Source organism: Zootoca vivipara, chromosome 2 (assembly GCF_963506605.1).
Source record: "Zootoca vivipara chromosome 2, rZooViv1.1, whole genome shotgun sequence".
NCBI classification, from domain to species: Eukaryota; Metazoa; Chordata; class Lepidosauria; order Squamata; family Lacertidae; genus Zootoca; species Zootoca vivipara.
In genome coordinates, this window is record NC_083277.1 from 82,774,018 (window position 1) to 82,792,467 (window position 18,450).

The following is an 18,450-nucleotide window of genomic DNA, read 5'->3' on the forward strand; positions in this document are numbered from 1 at the left end:
GCCACCGCCGCACAATTTCTGTTCTCATCCTGAAGCAAAGTTCTTAACCTGAGGTACTACTTCTGGGTTAGCGGAGTCTGTAACCTGAAGCGTCTGTAACCTGAGCTACCACTGTATTGCTACGAATCACTCAATACACATACAGTGGAACCTCGGTTTATAAACACCTCGGTTTACAAATTTTCGGTTTATGAACGCCGCGGAACCATCTGGAATGGATTAATTCACTTCCCATTACTTTCAATGGGAAAGTTTGCTTCAGTTTATGAACGCTTCAGTTTATGACCAGACTTCCGGAACCAATTACACCCATGCTTCGGGTTAAGTACGCTTCAGGTTGAGTACTCCGCGGACCCGTCTGGAACGGATTAATCCACTTTCCATTACTTTCAATGGGAAAGTTCGCTTCAGTTTATGAACGCTTCAGTTTAAGTATGGAACAGATTAATCCACTTTCCATTACTTTCAATGGGAAAGTTTGCTTCAGTTTATGAACGCTTCAGTTTATGAACAGACTTCCGGAACCAATTGTGTTCATAAACCGAGGTACCACTGTACTGTATTTAGCATATGCAAAATTGGTGCAAGTCAGTATCCTCTTTTATTCTGGTCATAGATTTATTCCTTGTGGGTGATGTGTAAGCGGCTGCCCTCATAGAATTGAGTTTGAAGGGACCATAAGCACCATCTGGTCCCACCCCCTGCAATGCAGGAACCTTTTTGCCCAATGTGGGAATCGAACCGACTGATCAGGTAATAAGTCTTTGTGGGTGGTTCTTAAGCATGCATGTCTGGAATAGATTCCACATAAACTGCTTAACGTTCATAGGGACATACATCTTTGCACTATGAATGGATCCAAAGTAATTTGCATCTTCACGCCACATAAATGCTGTCAGCCTCAATATGTATTCCATATGAGCCGATTTCATTGAGCTGTACCTCTTCGTACTGGAAGGCTTAAATAGATGATCTTACACTGAAATCCATTCACAGGATTTATAGCCTTAAGTGTCCAGAACACATAGTGATAGAGAGCTGGTACAGCAAAGTGGTTAAGAAACTGAGCTAAGTAAACCAAGATGCCCCCAATTCAAATACAGTACTGTATTGTCTCTGCCACTGTCTTACTAGCTAGCCTCAGCCAAGCCATCCTCAGTGCATGTGAAATTGTATTGAAATAGGGTTGCCGTATGTCCGGGAATTCCTGGACATGTCCTCTTTTGGTAGGCCTACAAGTCCGTCCTGGGGGAATTTTACATTTTAAAGCAAATCTCCAGGATTTTGGTTTGTTTTTTAAAAAAGTGCACGAGTGACTCTGGCTCGGTGGTGGTAGACAGGGGAGGGGTGCTATCAAATTATTTTCTGCAAAAATATCAATAACCTTTTGTGCGTTTGTGCAAAAAAAGCTCATCTTGAAATACGGCAACCCTAATTGAAATAAGAGTTGGTCATTACTGGGCACACGACAATGCTGTTGATAGGCAGAGTGATAGTTTAAGAGCAGAGCAAATTAAGGACTCATTGAACACAGAGCAAGATATTACAATTTCCAGTTGCCTTTGCCAAAGAGAAAAATAAATCAATGTTGCTGTTTTTTGAAATGTCTGAAGAAGGGTGCATGCACACGAAAGCTGATACCAATGACAAACTTAGTTGGTCTCTAAGGTGCTGCTGGAAGCATTTTTTATTTTGTTTTAAAAATGAGTTGAAAACGATAAAATCAGAGTTAAAACCATAACATCCTACAATTTTAGATCTGAAGACAAATCCACCGGAGTCTATCTTAGGAGTGCAGATGCCTTGCTTCAAATGCACATAGGCAGAGCCCTTTAGCTTGCACTGGCCCAATGGAAAGCATCATTAATTTAAGAGATAAAAGCAAGGACTCACATATACAGATGCTTCAACGGATGCCTTATTCTGAAAAAAGGACTTTCCTTTGGTGAGGACAGAATGTAATTAACTACCACACATACGGGTGCACACTAGAAGTTACACTGGTATTTTATTTAGTTATGCAACTTTGCTGGGCACTCCCCTTATCCTTCCCTATCTTGATTTAAAACAAAAAATAAACTTCCTTTAAGTATGATAATTGGACATGATGGTTTGTGTTGCTATTGTATGGGTCATGGAGTTGTGGCGGGCACTGATTTATGGAGGCTGCAGTACTTTCCTCTTAGGTCTCCTGTAAGAATTGAGGAAAGGCTACTAAAATCCTGAGACGTTCTTAATTGTCAAAAAAAGTAGTGCAGGGAGCAGAGTCTGGAAGACCAGAGGAGAGCAGGTGGAAGCCTGATCATGCCAATGTTGGGAAGTAGCAGAGCAAGTTATAGACATTTGTTTTAATATTAATTAACCAACTGTAGGATTAACTGTGAGTTTTCCATGTTAATTTTACAACATGGAAAAGAATTTTTTCTTCTTCAAAGAAGCCCTAATTATTCCATCATTACGTGTTCCTGGGTAAGCTTCTTAGTTTTGTAATGATATAAATAGTATTTCCTTCTGCGTTTTCTATGCATATATTATCTTATAAAGCTTTGATGTGTCATGCATTTCATCGCTTCTTTCTAAGTCTTCTATTCTTCCAGCTGTGGAAGCTGCTCAGTTCAGTTCTTAATTTTTGTTGCTTTATGTGTGCTTTTATTTCTATTGCACCGTATTCACTGTGCAAAGTTCAGGCAAGGTAGCCACTTACGCATCACCCCAAAAGAGGAAGTGCATCCCAACCCCAAAAAATAGAATGAAAGAGGACACCGATTTGCATAAAATGTACATGTGCCAATTCATACATGTAGGTGCACATTTAGAAAGAATTGCTATACTGTAATTTAAACATAAATACAATAATCTAGACATTGTGAGAAAGACTATGGGACCAAGTGGCCTGTGTGCCTGCTGCTCAGTCTTCTGTCCAGTGAGCCACTGCAAGGGCCCTCCCTGCTCTACCTGCTTCAAGGTATTTATCTTTAAACTGGACTTGGACCAGACAGCCCTCCAAATACAGGACTGTCCTCTGTGAAGTAGGGCACATGCCGATTGTAAGTTTAGGACACCTTCACAAAGTCCGTTTCTTGTGATTGAGGCAATTCTGGAGAATAGTGGTGCCATAATCCACATACATACAGGGTTGGTTCCAAGGTGTTCCTTTTGTGTCCCCTGAACACACACCCCATCAGTGCCACCTCTCTGTGTCTTCAGTTATCCAGCACAACTTTCGAAAGGGCTACAGAGGCAAGGAGGAAAACCCGCTTCCCCTCGCTTCCTCCAGCAGGCACACACCCTGTGAGCAGAGTTCCATTTACACAGGAATGCTTGACTCAAGCCATAAAAGTTAAAGAGAAATAGGAGGAGGCAACAAGTTCAGGCTGTGCTAATCAGAAGGCAGACTCAAGGAAGGCTCCAGAGTCCAATAAATTCAGAGCATGCTATTCAAAGCACAAACAAACAACTCTTTCACTGGGCCACGTCTGCAGAGTATTGGCTGACCAACCAAAAAGATTGCTAAGGCTGCAGTTCTAGACACATTTACTTGGGAGCACACCCCACTGGCCTCTCTAGGGATTATCTCTGATAGCCCCACCTGTCAATCAAATGGGCTCGCTCTCATGGCCGATTGGCTGTGAGCCCCTGTGAAGGTGCTCTGGCTGGAATCCAATGTAGCACTAAGGCAACAATTCCATCAGCGCAAAACATTATCTGCTCTGTCCTCACTCCTCCAAAACTATTCTAGGAGTTTCCCCAACCCTCTGGAGCATCATAAGGGAGGAGGGAGGAGGAAAGTCCCATCGCACAAGCAGAAATACTTGTGCTGATGATAGGACGGTTTAGTAGCCTCTGTCAGCACCAATCAGTTTTCAGGCATGGTTTAGATTCATTTTTCTTCTTCATCTGCAGACATTTCCCCTCTCCCTTTGCAGGTGAGGGTTGACCCCAAATCCTGCTTGCAAATGGACTTCGACTGAGTGTGTGCTGCCTTGCAAAGCTTCTGACTGACAGCATACCTTCAACAGAGCTTGCTGAAAACCACCTTTGTAAGTATCAAGAACCAGTTGATTGTAGCCCACTTTGGCCCATACCTGACCTCAAAAACACCCCAATAGGGAGGCCTATCAGCCTAATTAGGCCCACGGGCTAGAGGTTTCCCATTCCTGCTGCAGGTGAAGGCACAAACCCATCAGAATTACCAGCTATGCAAAATTCCTGCACAACACCCAATATGGTGCTCAGGAGCTCTTTTCGGACATCACAGAATAGCAAAATGAATGGACATTGGGGTGGGGACAGTAGCATAGCAGCAGGCTCCTTCCCCAACTGACAGACCTGCCCTGGCCTTTTCTGGGGGGTAGACCTTGAACTTGGATTTCAGTTTCTGCCAAACTCTTTAATGAATACGTCAATGTAGTACATAGCCAAGACAAAGGCTAAAAGGCTCAACAGATGGACACCATGCCTATGCACAAGCTAAGAGGCTGATCCATTGAGCAACGTGCCCCTTGCTATTTGAGAAGCAGGGTGGCCACAGTTTTAGCATGGAAAAGAGCCTTGTGGTTAGGTTAAGCAAACAGGCAGTCCATTGTGTGGGTTGGGCCTGAGCGGTCTAATCATGCCAGTGCTGGTATCTCCTAACAGGTGGAGGAGGAGTTGGCACCAGCATAGACTCTGATTTGTTGTCCAGTGGCTGAGCCAGGACCGGATTGAGGTTGGATGAGGCCCTAAGCTACTGAAGGTAATGGGGCCCTTTATATGTCCACCTGTCCTTTGTCAACAACAAATTGTTGCTGTCTTTTGTGTTGAATATATGCTATATGGTAACTTATGGACCTAATAGGTATCTATTTGCACATTTGCACATAACAAAATATGTATTTTATAATTTGGGGAAGGGGGGCAAGAGAGTGGGGCCCTAAACTATAACTTTTTTAGCTTATACGTAAATCCGGCACTGAGCGGCTCCTTCCTGGGTGGCAAGCTGTTGACAGCTGGAGGTGCTGGGGGTGGATTGGCCAGAGGGTGCTGGCTAGGGGTATATCTGCTGACCCACTTGGCTCCTCTCCTGGATCCACCTCCTTTGTGAGGTGACAAACACCCAGTCCCCCAGGGCCTCACCTCTAGGTCCTCAAATCCCAACTCTCCAGGCTCCTCTCCTCTCTCCCCCTGATCTAATCAGCCTCTCCAAGACTCCTCTATAGGGAGGAGAATAAGGGCTGAAATATCTATCCACTGAAATTGTCTGCCTCACGAACGTCTTGTGTGTTCGTCTTTAAAGTCCCACAGGCACTTCCCACATTTGCCCTGACGGACTAAAAGGACTATTCTTCTGGAATTTATTCCTTTTAGGGTGAGTAGACCAGATGCCGCACATGCAGGAACAAACCCACCACACAGAGGCTTCCTCATCTGTGCTCTCGCCCCTCCTTCCCCAACCCCACTTCATACCATTATGACCTTACCTGCCTTTGCCATGGCTCCTTTGGAATTTGACAGTTTGGAAGTTGGCAACCAGTTTCCATATTGCCTCTCCTCGGCCATGCCTTGTGGTGGCTTTAAGGGTTTTGAGGAGGAAAAATGTGGTCAACCCGTCAAATTCCACTCACTAAGCGCCCCACTACTAGGCTCTTTGGCTTCTACCTCTAGTTTCACTTCTCCCTTTTAGAGGAGGTGCCCTGAGTACCACTATGCAAATAGTCACTGAATTACTCAGAAGACCATGGCTTTGTACGTGAAAGTCCAGCAGCAGGTACAACAAACACGAAGGGAACGGTTGTAGTCACATGGTTGCCACTAAGGTCAATGGAACTGAATCTTGATCGGCCTACTGCAGATCTCTGGTGATGACGGCAGATGTAGTTTATCTACGGCAGTGTACACACTATGCCTTTATATAACATATTCAAAGAAGATTTCCCAACTCAAATAATTCTGGGCACTCCAGTTCCCTAAGGGTTGCTGGGAACTGTAACTCTGTGGGGAGTCAACTATCTTTGAGGGGGAAAGATACTTTGAATGCTCTTCAAAGGTAGTGTGTAAGCAGCCTAATTTAGGGTTGAGAAACCTCAGGCCCAGGTGCTGAATGTAACCCTCCAAATCTCCCCATCGAGCCTGTGGGACTCTAGTCAGCCCATGCTCCCCCACCATCACCCTTGATTATTTTAGCTGGCTGGAATGTGCCTTGAACAGTGATAATACCTTCTGCTTGCCTAGATGGAGTTTGCTATCAGGATAAAATAAGGGTGGTGGTGGAGAGAACCTTGAGTGTATGGGTGTAGCTGGGGGGGGGGGGGCGGGGGGCAGCTGCCACTCCCCCCCAGATCAAATAAAACAATAGAAATACTTACTGGTAACTAACTGACCAATCATGTCGGTCCTGCCCCCCTAACAAAAATCCTGGCTACGCCCATGCTTGAGTGCCTTTGAGAAAAGATAGGATATTAAATGAAGCCCCAGTCCCAAAACCCTGCCAGAAAACACACATTGGTTTCTAACTAAGTGTGCAGCTGTTCTAAAGCAGGCATCCCCAAACTGCGGCCCTCCAGATGTTTTGGCCTACAACTCCCATGATCCCTGGCTAACAGGACCAGTGGTTGGGGAAGATGGGAATTGTAGTCCAAAACATCTAGAGGGCTGAAGTTTGGGGATGCCTGTTCTAGAGCATAGGCAAGAAATGCTACCCCATTACGGTTTCCCTCTGTCTTCTGCTCATCAGTGGTAGTTTGATTTGATTATTGCCTTCTTCGTATGCTGTTTGGATTGTACCTTATACAGATTCTGGTTTTGGGAAGAAAAAAAAGATTTATCTGATGTGTTAGAAGCCACCTTGAGTGCTTCCCAAAAAGTAGTCTCTACTCTTCTTCCATGTAAGTCAGGCAAATCTATCTCTACTCTCTGATTTGTACTGGGCAAGGGAAAAGAGCTCTACCATGGCATCAGAAGTTGCTTGTGGTCAAATATATGAGATGCCATGCTTTGGCACACACTACCTATTAGTTTTCAACATCTCCCTCCATAACTCTGTGGGATTGGAACATGGGATTTAATCCAACAGTCACTGTATGAGAAGAATGCCTCCTAATTATACAATGGGAACTTCCTCTTCCCTTCCCTTCTATTCCCTTCCCCTCCCCACCCCAAATCTGCTCTGGAGGCTTGCGGAGGGAGAGAGCAGGGTGTACAGGGGTAGAAGAGGGAGGAGTAGCAATGACTTTGTTAGATGCAATCCATGCTCTTCTTTGTCACCAGAGCTCAAAGATTCCCTGTGCCTCATTATCTTGGGTGGGATCAACTTCCTAGTCCTGCTAGTGGAAGCCCATGCAAGGATGTCTCCTCCCTTTACATCCCCCCAAATAAGCTGTGGAGCAGGAAACTCAGAACAGCCCACAGGGGAGGAGAGAGGGGACTGTTCCATCTGGCAAGCTGAGAAGCTTACGCTGGCAGAACAATTGCCATAGTGCTGCATTGAATTCCCTTGTTACAACCATGGCCTTGCAGGTGCTTTTGATTTCACCTTGCACTTGATGCTTCAAGGCATAGGTCTGATCCATGCTACCCTGGATAAATTTCAGTGGTTCACAGACCTTATATTTGATTGATTACAAAGTGATTGATTGTTTAATTCCTATACTGCTTGCATGAATAAGGCTCATATGGATTGGTAGATGTTTTTATTAGAATCATAGCTGGCAGGCAGTAATAGAAAGTACCACAAGGCAATTGTAACAGAAAAGCACTTATGCTTAGGAATTTAAAATATTGATTTTTGGGGAAGCCATGGGTTCATACACCAATACCATAACTTCCACCAGACAGTACTGTTAACTAAACAGTCACAATTTGATGCAATGTTAATTTTCCACCAGTAAACCTGTGATGGTTCATTCTTGGAGTGATTTCCTAACTCTCAGTTAGTAGCTTTTCACCAACACACCCAACACCTATTTTGCAAACATAGCAAACAATGATATAGCACAGAAAAACACTTTTACTACTCTTCTTGAGCTTGGCTGTTGGTAACAGGTGTGGGCCATGCCCATGCTAGTGCCACAGTATTTAATTTGCAAATGTTGTGGGTAAGCAATGGTCAATAATAGTCCTTTGGTGAATGAGGTTGCTACTAAAGTGTATTGACTGCCACATACCCTGAGGTGGAGTAGAAGACTTGTGCTGCTGAAGCACTTTCTGCTGCTATTAAGGTCTTTCTGTGGTTTTGCAGCCGGAAGTATTGTTTTCTCCCTTATCTCTGTGGCAAAGGATGAAAAGGAAGCCCCATGTGTGTCACATGTATGCATTATTAAACTGGTAATCCTCTCTTATCAGCCCATGTGCTTATGCACAGTATCAAACTAGGAGCTGATGCTCACACACAGACACAGATTCACTCAGAGGCATTCCGCCACATACACTGGAAGATTCACATTAAGCAGCACCTGCACCCAAATAGGCATGCGGATCTGGGCAAGTGCACAACACACCCATTCTGTCAACACACAGCAGCAAGTTTAGCAACTAAAGCAAAGTGGAAACAGGAGCCTTTGGGCTTCCACGCTTCAGAAGACACAATGGGTCAATTTGCATAAGGTTGGTTCAACATGATTCAAAGAGAAACGGGATGTTTGTTAACCCTGAGCAAGAAGCAAATGTTGCAGTCAAGCAACCAAGAGGAGGGTCCTAAAATCAAAGGGTGGAAACAGATGAGGAGGTCTGTTCAATGGTGCTCGGCTAAAATAAGCCTCTTTCGGAAGTGCTGTGTGCATGCCTGCGATGAGATGACCGCTAAAAATTCTTAGTGCACTGCAAAGGGACCCAGGATATTTTAAAGGTGAAAGTTTTCCCAGGCTTGAGCAGCGTTACAGTGTAGAGAGGAGCTTGACTAGCATTTCTTTTCACAGATCCAGTATTCATTTTCACGGCATCCAACATCGTTCCATTTCCCGTTGAAACGGAGTGTAGCGCAGTCCTCACCCTGTCCCTGCCCTGCATTATTGGGTTCTCCAGGGCCCCAGAAGCTGGTGGTGGCAATGAATAGGTGACGTTAAAGAGCAAGAGAAAGGGATTTAAAAAAAAATCAGATTAGTAAATATCCTATATGCCATTAAAACTAGGGGTAGCCATATTTCCCCATGGAATCCCGTGTGAGAGCAACGGAATGTCAACAAGTCGCAGCACAGCCAGCAACAGAGATCTTCCTTATTTCTCTCTTCCCCAAGATTCTTGTATGCACAGTATTTATTGTCTCGTTAGTATTGTCATGTTCATCGCTTCCATATACGGAAATACATTCATTGGGCTTCTGTCGGTGTAGTCATAATATTGTAGATCTTTCCAAATGGATATTAGCCTCTTGGGTTGTTTGGTCACCACCTTTTCACCCACTGTGGCAAATTAAGAACCTAATTTTCAGGTGGCTTTAAAAAATATTTTTAAAGGGGAAAGACCCTCATAATAGCTAAGAATAAAAAATCCATGTAACTCTGCCTTCCAGATGCTGGAAACAGACTGGTTAAATGCCTGTCACCAGGATGCTCTGCTTGTGAGCTTTGAGAAGCATCTGATGGGCCATTGATGGAGACCAAAGGCTGATTTTGGTGGACGTTTGGATCCTTAGCATTAGATTGTGTGAAATGAAACTTGGAATCTGAAACCTCAAAGCTGGTGCTTTGTACAGGAAACTCAAATATTACCCCCAAACTGATGTTTCCTGATACTTGAGACCATTAAGAAAACACACACACTCAGCACATGTGTATATATTCTAGCAGCACACATGTGAAAACTTGTGAAAACAAGTCCCGTAAGTTAATTGTGCATTGTGGGAAGAATTACTCTCTCTTGTATGCCATGAGTCTACTGCCCATCAATGTCAAAAAGAAAGGGGGGAAATGCCCTTGTCTGTTTTCTCCACTCCATTCATGATCATATAAACTTATTTATGACCCTGCCCACGGTTCTCTTTCTTCTACTCTCCTTCTACTCAAATAATTTCAGTGCTATTTTTCTAGAAAAAGAGGAGTTAGAACTCAGAATGAATGCCTGCCTTGTTCACTTATAATGACAATGGCTCCCACCTGAGAGGTGCCGGAACTGAGTTCCAGAGAGTTACGGCTGGAAAAAAGCCCTGGATTTAGTCCAGAAATGCAGACTCTTGGGGCTAGGATGATCACTTGCACATTGCCACATCATCATCCCCCCCCCCATGGAAATACATTACCAAAAAAGAGGACTAAATAAAAATTTCTAATTCATACATACACATACAAATTTAGGGGGAAATGCTATCATTTAAACAGAAGTACAATCAAGTTCACCTTAGCAGGGAAGATTATAGCCAAGTAACGGGTGTGTGTGCTGAGTTTGTCATCCAGGAGCTAACTGTTGATGGGCCACTTCAAGGCCCTCCTTTGCTCTCCCTTCTTAAGTCTCTTAGTCTTTGAACTGAACATGGACCAGACAGCTATTCAAAAAGAGGACTGTCCTCTGTAAAGGAACCTACCCTACCTCTGGCCCTCCATGTATTCCTGGACCCCAACTCCCATCAGCCCCAACCAATGGTCAATGATAGTGGGAGTTGTAGTCCAACATCTGCTGGGCCACAGGTTCCACAGCCCTGCCTAGCCTTGCTTCTCATCTCTGTCTGTGCTTTTGGAGGCACAGGACATTGTCTAAGGAAGGAGGGAAGTAAAGATCTTTCAGACTTTTAAAAGGAAAGCAAGAAAACTGTTGCTCCTGATAATGTAATCTGCTATCATCATTCTGCAGGGCACATTATAAGTCACAAGGGGAGGGGGCCAACCAGAAAGGGAGGGGAAAGCATTCTGGCTCCCCAAAGAATTTCCACAAGTTGCAGTTTTCATGTATAGAGGGCATGCCCTTTGAAAAGGATAATTGCAAAATGCCAGCTTCTGAGCCCAAAGTTCTCAAAAAGACAAGGCAGACATGGGACGTATCCCATGGGTCTGATTCAGCTATATTGACATGTTTATTTAATTTAGACTCCGAGAACCCAGGGAAGGAAAAGTAAAAGCTAGCAGAGAGGGGAAGTTAAAAAAAAAAAGACAGTTCTTTCTTATTAAAAGATTAGTTATTTCCCAAGCAAAGTGAATGGGAGGCAAGAGGGAAGTACTTAGAAAATTTTGTAACACCCCAGGAAATACATCATCTCTGCATTTTTGTAAACAATAATCCCCAACCAAAGTCTTTGCGAAATTCCCTGCAGGTCTTTTTTAGGGTTCAGGGTAAGGAAACATTATATTTTATACTTTTTGTCCAATTTGTACTCCAGAGGGTTCAGAAAAACTGGAAGAGATTCACAGTGTTTTGAAATAATTTGTTGGAGCACCATGGAAATCTCATGCTCTTACTGACTGAGCTATCCCTGTTCTCTCAGTTTCTCTCTTTTTTTTCCTGACCTTAAATTCAGCTCTCCACATTTTGCAGCAATTTGTGATTAAAAAGAAATCCTCATGAAATATTAGTGCATATTTCTCCTAATGAACATATTTTTATACATATTTTTGCAAACAGCTTCCTGTAATATACTGCACTGTTGTGTGTTATTTTCACCACAATATTCATTTTTATGCACACAGCCCCCTAATATATACCTTTTGGGAAAGATTGGTTGGCAAACTGTATATCACAATCTGGATAAGTGTGAATTTTGAAGGATAGATGTGTTCTAGCTCACTTACTGTTTCAGAAAGTGCAAATTTGATAGATTTGGCTTCAAATGAGACCTGAATCGAATTCCATCCCCATCCCTACAATGGACTATTATCTGGTGCATGTCTTTCTGTCAACCAGGTAATGGCAAACACTTGTCTTCTAAATCACTGGTTTTTCAACTACTGTGTTGGGACCAGTAGATTTTATTACCTACTCAATGGGGGAAAACTCTTTGCAATGCAATAAAAGGGAGGCTTTTCATAACTTGTTGTACTCTATGGGGAGGGATGAACTTTTACAAGCTATGGGTGAGAACCTCTCACTTAATGAAGCCCTTAAATATAGATATCACCTTCTTCTAAAAAGCATTATAAGGCAGCTGAGTTTAGAAGCTTTTTAATGCTTCCCAATTTCTCTTTTATTGAATGTGCTCTTTATGTGCTATTAAAAAGCATTCAAGCTTACATACATAGTCAACAACATAATTTATTATCACGAGGGTCTGTTGCTTGTTCTATTTGAGCTCCTGTTGCCCTAGTGGTAGGCTGCAGAAATCCCAAGGCAACAGCTCACTTCCCTATAATAGATTACCTTTAGTCTCTGTTTAGTAGTGCACTTCCAGCCTATGCAGCAATTGCCTTTTTGCATACAATTTTAACATAAAGTTTTAACTGGTTTTGCTCTCTCTCTTTTTTTTTGTTCTTAAATTATGTATCTGTTTGCTGCCCTGGGCTCCTTGGGGTGGAAAGGCAGGATATAAATTCATAAACAAAATATGGAAGAGGTGGTGAACCTCTTTCGGGCTGAGGGCCACATTCCCTTCCAAGGGCCATTTGCACAGAAGCAAAAGTGAGAGCTAATGTGGTGTAGTGGTTGGAGTGCTGGACCCAGGAGACCCGAGTTCAAATTCCCACTCAGCCATGAAGCTCACAACAGAGAGGTGGTAAACTTGGTCCTCTCATTCAGTTGATTTGGCCCCTCCAGCCCACATTATCTTGAGAAGCCATGATGGCTTTGTTGTGGCATGGACTTTTGTAACTGTGACACCTTATTAGATGCATGTGAAATGCTTCAGCCCCGAGATCAAGGAGTATCTTCATTTTCCCAAGATATTCTGAAAAATCTATGCAGTTCTTCAGTGCAAACTCTCCCATATAAATGAGCCTTGACTGCAATTTCTGTTAAAAAGAACTTCATGGGGAATTACTTACGACATAGACATGGGAGAACCATCCACCCAGCGCCACTCCCCTTCCTTGACGGTGTCACTCAGGCCAATCCAAAACACATGCTCACTAGCCAGTTGTTTTAGCAGAAAACTCTACATGGGGAAATAGAGAAGATTATGTCCAGTTGTTCATGTCTCATTCACAAATATGAAAAACATATGGAGAGGAATTCAAAGTAGTTCTGTATTTAGGGTTAGCATTTTGACTTGCCTGATGGAATGATCTCTGCCACTGCTTGCTGTTCTAAGGGTTCCCCTGGCCCTCCTAGGCCAATTTTGGGAGGCACATGGGGAGGAGGGGGAGGGGGGACAGTCCTGTTGAGCATGTGGATGTCCTTGCATAGGGCACCTGCTGGCAGAATACATTAGCTGAATCCTGCCCATGTTCTTCTCCTTGTCTTCAGGTGTGTGCTACTTTGATTGATGGATGGGGCTACATAATGAACCAAGGGGTAAAACTTGCAGAGAATAAGGCTGGAATAGTAATTCCCATCATGCAGCACAGTGACATATTAGAGCACAAGTGGGGAACCTGCAGTGCTGCAGAACCTGTGGTTGATCTCCAGCTCCCGCTAGCTCAGTGGATGATGGGAGCTGGAGTCCTAACATACTATGGAAGGCCACAGCTGAACAAAACCGAATCTATGAGATGGAAGAGACAGTACAAAGACCAAAGCACTTGGTATGTTAAACTGCAGGTCCATGTAGAATGACTGGGCTCAAGGCTTGCACCTGCATGAAGCAGAGTAAAGCAATTTGCCTCAGGCGGCAGATCTGACCTCCGACCCTGCCCTGCCTCCATTAGTGCACCACTGCCAGTCCCACTGCACCACTGCTAGCACTGGCTAGCACCAGGCCCGTCCTAGCCATAGAGGCTAGTGGTGCGGAGAACCACGGCGCCGGGCGCTGGAGGGCGCTGGAAGGGCGCCAGTTGAGCGCAGGGTTCTGGCGATCTGGCCAGGACTGCGCTCCACAAGCTGAGAGGCTGCGCCGCGTCTCTCTCCTTCTCCGAGGACTCCGCACTGCGCCTCCTTCTTGTTTCCCCAGCGCTGGGTTCCGCTCAGTCGAACTTCGCCACCAGCGCCCAAGCAGCTCTTGCTGGTCCCGCGGTGCGCGTGCTGGTGGCGAAGCTTGACTGAGCAGAACCCAGCCCTGGGGAAACAAGAAGGAGGCGCAGCGCAGAGTCCTCGGAGGTGGCCTCCCACTGCTGCCGCGGTCTGCTTGGCACTCCCTTGGATAGGCTCTGGAGGGGGGCGCTGGAGGGACCTTAGCGCCAGGGCGCTGGATGGGCTTAAGACAGCCCTGGGCGCAGCTTTGCCCACACCATCACCACTGTCACCACAGTGCCCTCGCCCTCACTGCTACATCGTGACTGCAGCACAGGGGGAGCTGCGGGCAAGGGTGCAATAGTGTTGGCAAGGCTGGCAGCAGGGCTGGCAGCAGCATCACACTGCCAGCATGGCAGTGTGAGCAAGGAGGGGGCCTGGATCTGCAAGGGGGTGAGGGAGGCATTTTGCCTACAGCGGCAAAATGTCTTGGGCTGCCCCTGACTGAGCTAGTGAATACATGAACCATGGTTGCCACTTGTCGCAGTAAAAGAAGACAAGGAAAGCAGAACACTTACCTGTTCGGCCTGGATGTTAATAATAAGCAAGTGAGCTCCTTCTTTCTCACAAGATTGCTTGGCAGCCAACCAGGGGTTTTTTGATGTTGAAAAGAAGTAGCAGTGTTTTTCAAATAGCACCCAATTCTGTGGGCAGCCAGTGCACAACTCCTCTGGAAGAGCAAAAGTATTCAAGTAAGAAATAGTGATGGACCCCTCACACTGTAGAGAATCTTTGAAAGTGAGTTGATTTCCCCTTCTTCACCTTCATCTTGCTGTTGTTATTGATTCATATAGTGCCATCAACGTACATGGCTCTGTACAGAATTAAAATTAAAAAAATTCTACCCCAAAGGGTGCACAATTGAAAACAACAAGCAATACAGTACAATAAAAATATCAAATGGATTAAAATGCATAATTCACAAGTGATCACATTGGGTATAATAAAACTAACTAGCCAAACCCAAAGGACTCAGAAAAAAAGATTTTTAAAGAGATTTAAACATAGAAACTGAGAGGGGAGCCCGCAAATGTTCCCAAAGATTATTCCAAGCAACAAGAGAAAAGGACAAAGACTCAACAAAGAAGAACGAAGTGAGCAACTAGGCCCATAGAGAAGCACTGAGGCCAAGAGATAGGAAGGAGGTTGACCACAAAGAGGTTTTAAAGTAAAAACCAGAAGCTTATCAAGTACAGTATTCTAGAGTTAACAGCCAGGAGAAACATGATCCAATCAAATCACCAAGAAAACGATCTTTGCTGCAGCATTTTGAGACCTTTTTATAGTAGTAGAGTCAGTGCCCTTCACTTGCTTCACTCACCAGTCTCACCTACCCCTTCCCCAAACTCCCTACCCCTAGACTTTCCACACAAAAGCCCTCACCAAGCCCACCTCCCCACACTAACCCCTTTGCTCACCAACTGTGTCTACCCCCTCACCAACACCCCACTCCTCCTTACCAACTCACCTCACGTCCTAGACATCACAAAAAAAATTCCCTCCAACTATTGCCTTATACCAGAGCTTTCCAAACGGTGTGTCGTGACATGTTAGTGTGTCGGCTGCAGTATGTACATGTGTCACACGATCTCACCCTGCGCTCCTCCCAGGACTGGAAAGGGGTTAGTTTAACCTCCGGTTTGCTAGTAAAACGAAATTACCTGGTACTGTGTCACAAAGTGATGCATGTCTAAAAAGTGCCTCACCAACATGAAAAGTTTGGGAAGCTCTGCCTTAGACCTTCCCCTTTCCACCTCAGGCAGCTGCAGCCAAAGAACAATAAACAGCCCAGTGGGGGAGCACCATGGCAAGGATGCAAGAAGTGGCAGTCAGGGAATCTGTGGCCGCCGCCATCTTACCTGGGCCTGCTCTTCATCCACAAATGGTGGCAGCAGTGGCAGCAGATTACCTGGCTAGCTGGCCACTGCTCTCTCCTTCCTGTGCTGTTCCACCAAGAAGCTACTAGATTTTCTGATCCTATCATAGGTATTTGAATGCTCTCACCTGTGAAGGTACGAAACTCTCCCAGCAACTGCATCACATCTTTGGCCATTTTGCCAGTCACCCTTTTCAACTCAGTCAGTTCGTCCAGCACAGAGGGAGTCAATGTTCCTTTTGCTTTCAACTCAGCTAAGGAACAAAAAAAGGCAACAGAATCAGCAGCTGCATTTCACTGCGGTCTCTCAGGATATCCTTCCAAGCAGCTAACAGATGCCTCCATTGATATTTTTCATATTTAGGGCATGTATATACATTATAGTTCAATATTGGTTACCCCTATGCCTATATTTGCACTATATGCACTACCGGTATATTTTTTTCTGTTTGTTCAGGCACGTGAACATGAGTCTCGCAATCCTGCTATTATTGTTATAATTGGACTTGTTAGTCTCCAAGTGACTTACAACACATTTAGAAACATAAGCATAAGAAACATACACCATTAACAAATTTACAAATTTGTACACACTCCACGACAGCCACAAGCTGATGTTTTTACTTCATACATCTTTCACCTGTTTGTTTTTGGAATTTATATCTCATCCTTTCACGATTGTCCCAATAATAATGACTTACAGTGCAACGAAAACAACAATAAAGGATAAAACACAAAGGAAAAATACTAAAGGAACCATTGAAGAACAGCCAAACCACAGATAAATAAAGAAATAATAAACAGATAATTTGATGAATATGGTGAAATCCTATATACTATGTGGTGCATGTTTACTCAGGTGTTAGTCTCACTGTGCTAAAGGCAGCTTACTCCCAAGTAATATTGTTGGCATTTTTATCCCAGCTTTCCATCATTCATTGTTCTAAGGAGCTTACAGAAAACCATAAATACTGTTATTAGGACTTACATTATATTCCTTCCTTCTCCTGGGGAAATACAGAGCAAGATGGTGAGGTCTACAAGATCACATAATGCCCATATAAGATGGCCAGGAGAAAAAGAGGACAGGTCTCATGCCTCTTTAATAGTTGTATAAGAAGGAAGATGACAAGGTACCCCTTACTGAAATTTTATTTATTTCTATTTCTATTTATTCAGTTTATATACTGCCCTACCCCTGCAGGTCTCAGGGTGGTTCATAGGATAAAATCACAATATAAAAACACAGAGTACATAATCAAAATAAAACTAGAAACAACCGAATAACCCCCTCCCCCCCAAAAAAACCACATTTTAAAAGGGCATTGGATGACAATCAACCAAAGGCCTGATTAAAGAAGAATGCTTTTGCCTGGCGCCTAAAGGTATACAATGAAGGCGTCAGAAGAACCTTTCTGGGGAGAACATAGTCACAAGAGGGAGAGCCACTGAAAAAAAGGCCCGTTCTCGTGTTGCCACCCTCTGGACCTCTTCTACACTACTATTAAATGTGTAGGAGCCCTTTCCCTGTTTTCACCTAAGCACCCTATACCTATAGTCTCCTACAACATTTGCTGGCTATGGATCTTCTGATCACATCATATGTACTTGAACAATATCAGTGCATGATGCCTCTGACATGTGCAAGTGTGCAACTTACCCATTCCTTGTGCTACATCTTTGGCAATCCTGCCATTTTCCCGTTTCAGCTCAACCAGCTCTTCTAGCACAGAGGACACTGAATTCCGGTTTCCCATTACAGCAACTAAGGAACAGAAAATGCCGAACGAATTAGTGTCAGTTTCTTTCTCTGAGGATTTGATGTGGAGACAACAGGTCTCCTGCCCTCCTTAGGAGTCCTATGTGACTTTGGACTCGGCTATACAGCTGCAAATAAAACATTTTAAGGGCGATGTATATTGCAGTATACAAATGTGACACTCAATGGTGATGGTGAGCTATGGTAAATTCAATATATATTTTTCAAAACCTTTTTTTAAGCATCTTCACAGCGTTTTTCATATGTGTGTAGATTTCATGCTCTGCTTGTATATTTGTAAATAAACCCATAATTCTACCCCCAAAATGGCAAACGTTTAAAATGATCTGTCCTCAAAAAGCAAAGCAATCCCAGATAGAGTTGCCCTGGGGCTTCTCACTTTTTGGGGAAGTGGGGGTGCCTAACAATAGCACAGGACCATTTACAGTATCATTGCATGATGCTCATCACCTGTAATGTTGTATAACTCTCCCATCACTTGTGCTACATCTTGGGAAATTCTTCCAGTCTTCTTTTTCAGCTCAGCCAGTTCTTCTAGCACAGAGGGTGCTGAATTCCTGCTTTCCAATACTGCAACTAAGGAACAGAAAATGCTAAAAGAATTAGCAGCTGGATTTCATAGTGACATTGCAGGATATCCTTCCCAGCAGCCCTCTTTCCTTCATGCATGCTGACACCTTTGCTCATATTTAAGGCTTGTACTACATGGTACCCTCCATGTTGGATTACCAACGCCAACAGCCATTTGCCAAGGTGATGGGAGCTGTAGTCCAACAACATCTCAAAGGTACTGTGA

General features: G+C 44.1%; 1 long non-coding RNA gene across 3 annotated transcripts; it reads left to right on the forward strand.

Moving 5' to 3' along the window:
- The first annotated feature begins 3,762 nt into the window (after positions 1 to 3,762).
- On the forward strand, positions 3,763 to 17,728 carry LOC118079989 (uncharacterized). 3 transcript variants are annotated; one of them, XR_009557169.1, is made up of 3 exons: positions 3,763 to 4,040; positions 4,639 to 4,735; positions 17,584 to 17,728. It is a non-coding gene; the product is annotated as an uncharacterized LOC118079989 (long non-coding RNA). The 3 variants fall into 3 exon arrangements; XR_009557170.1 differs by lacking the exon at positions 17,584 to 17,728 and adding an exon at positions 16,896 to 16,982; XR_004691937.2 differs by lacking the exon at positions 17,584 to 17,728 and adding an exon at positions 9,485 to 9,600.
- Positions 17,729 to 18,450: the final 722 nt, after the last annotated feature.